The sequence below is a fragment of the Vitis vinifera genome, chromosome 14, assembly GCF_030704535.1.
Source record: "Vitis vinifera cultivar Pinot Noir 40024 chromosome 14, ASM3070453v1".
Classification (NCBI taxonomy): domain Eukaryota; kingdom Viridiplantae; phylum Streptophyta; class Magnoliopsida; order Vitales; family Vitaceae; genus Vitis; species Vitis vinifera.
In genome coordinates, this window is record NC_081818.1 from 25,413,902 (window position 1) to 25,416,397 (window position 2,496).

A 2,496-nucleotide genomic window follows, 5' to 3' on the forward strand; every position below is an offset into this window, starting at 1 on the left:
ACTTTTTGGGCCCTTGGGAATAGTTATTCTGGATTTTGTGTCGGAACGCCCAAAAGAGAGGTACAGAAATGCAACAATTTCAAAGTTGGTGCTTAAAACATAATTCTTCTATTTCTTTTTTATCAAACAAGATAACTTTAATCGTCGGAGTGACAAGGCCAACAATTGGGATGCCTCAGATCGTCCCCACGTATTACGATGTGACACTTACTATCTCCCTGTGCCATCGACGTCCCATTACATGCGCCAACTTTCTTCGTGGACCCTCCCCACCTCTTTCTTTCCTTTTTTTTAGAATAATTTGTTTAATTGCAGGTCTTTTTCACTATTTTCATTTAAAAAATACATAATTTTACACATAAATGTTTGTTTAGATATATTTTCTATTTTTAAAATTAAAATATTTTATACAAAAAAATAGAAAATTATGTTATATTTTTAAATATTATTTTAAGAATTTTAAATTTTAAAATAGTAAAAAAATTTATACTTCAAAATTTTAAATAATTTTAAAAATTATTAATTTTTAATATAAACTTTTATATTTTTTATATTATTTAAAATTACTGTTATTTTCTAATTTTTAAAATAAAAAAACACTAAATATATCACTCAAATACAAATGTGTTTGATAATATTTCTAGTCAAAATATTTTTAGTAGAAATGTTTTTAGAATAGTGTTTTTATAAGTAATTTTCCAATATTTTTCAAAATTTGAAAAGTGTTTTCTAAGATTTATCAAACTTTTAATTTTTTTTAAAAACGTTTTTTAGACTAAAAACATTTTTAAAAATTATCGTCAAACATATTTTAACATTTTTTTTGGGAAGTGTTTTTTAAAATGATTTTAAAAATAGAACTTGTTTTATGATATTTTGAGCACAAAAATATGTTTGAGAACTTGGGATGTTATTAACATATCTTTTATGTTTTAAAATATTTATTATGTGTAATACTTTATTTTTAATTATTTTCAAAAAGTATTATTTTTATTTTTATTTTTATTTTGAACGACATAAAATTACTATTAAATGAACTTTTAGAGTGCATTTAAAAATCATTTTAAAAATTATTTTTAACATTTATAACACTTGAATAATGAAAATTTTCAAGTATTAAAAATATCAAAAGTATTTTCTATAATAATTACCAAATGGACTCTTATAATGCGTTTGAAAGTTATTATAAAAAACGTTTCTAGCATTTATAACATTTGAATGACAAAAATTTTCAAGTATAAAAAATATTAAAAGTGATTCATATAATAACTACCAAATCGGCTCTTAGTGTGTTTGAATGATAAAAAATTTTAAGTGTTAAAAATATTAGAAGCGCTTCTTCAAATCATTATCCAACGGACTCTTTAAAAATGTGTTTAATAGTGATTTTGAGAAGTGTTTATAACATTTTTAATATTTGAAAATGAAAATTTTCAAGTGTTAAAAACATTAAAAACACTTCTCATAATTATTATCAAACACACTTTAAGTTTGGTAGTAATTATAAGAAACGTTTATAATATTTTTAATATTTGAATGATAAAAAAATTAAAGTGCTAGAAATGTTAGAAATATTTCTTAAAATTATTATCAAATAAGCTCTAAAAGTGTATTTGATAGTAATTTTAGGAAATGTTTCTATCATCTTTAATACTTAAAAGATAAAAATTTTCAAATGTTAAAAAAATTAGAAATATTTCCTAAAATTATTATCAATAAAAAGATTAGAAACACTTCGTAAATTTGATGTCAAATATATTCTAATACATTTTTTAACAAGTGTTTTTGAAAAACATTGTTAACATATCTTTTATGTTTTTAAATATGTTTTAAACTATTTATCTAACGTAATGCTCTTGCATTATTTTATTTTTATTTTTATTTTTATTTTGAACCACACAACTATTTTTCATTATTTTTTATTATCAAAAGTGTTTATTTTTATTTTTAAAATTTTGGAGGATAAAAAGTTATTTTACGAATCACTTACCCAATACAACCTAAATTATTTTCATCCATATTATATGAAATTAGTTTTATAACCGTTATCTTTATTGATCACTTTAATAGCCAATGAAAATAGATGATATGCATATTTTTGGGACGGAAAACAACAATAAATGAGTGAAAAATGTAATTTCACACCCCCCCCCACCCAAAAAAAAGAAGTTTCAATACATTTTAAGAAATAAGCATTTTGAGAATAAAAAAAAATTAAGCATAACTTTTATTAATAAATTATTTTCAAAAATTTTAAAACCCATTTTTTTTTTATATATAAAAATTAAATAAATAAAAGTATATATTAATTTTTTAATGCTCATTTTTATAATTTAAATGCGTTTAAACTTCAAATTCAATAATGAAATAAAAAGGTAGGTACGTTAATTGAGGAAAATATCAACCACCCAATTTCGTCAATTCACTAGGACACGTCTGAAGGTGAGAATGGCCACCCAAAAGCAGCGTGCGGAAGTCACCTTTGCAGCAGGGCAT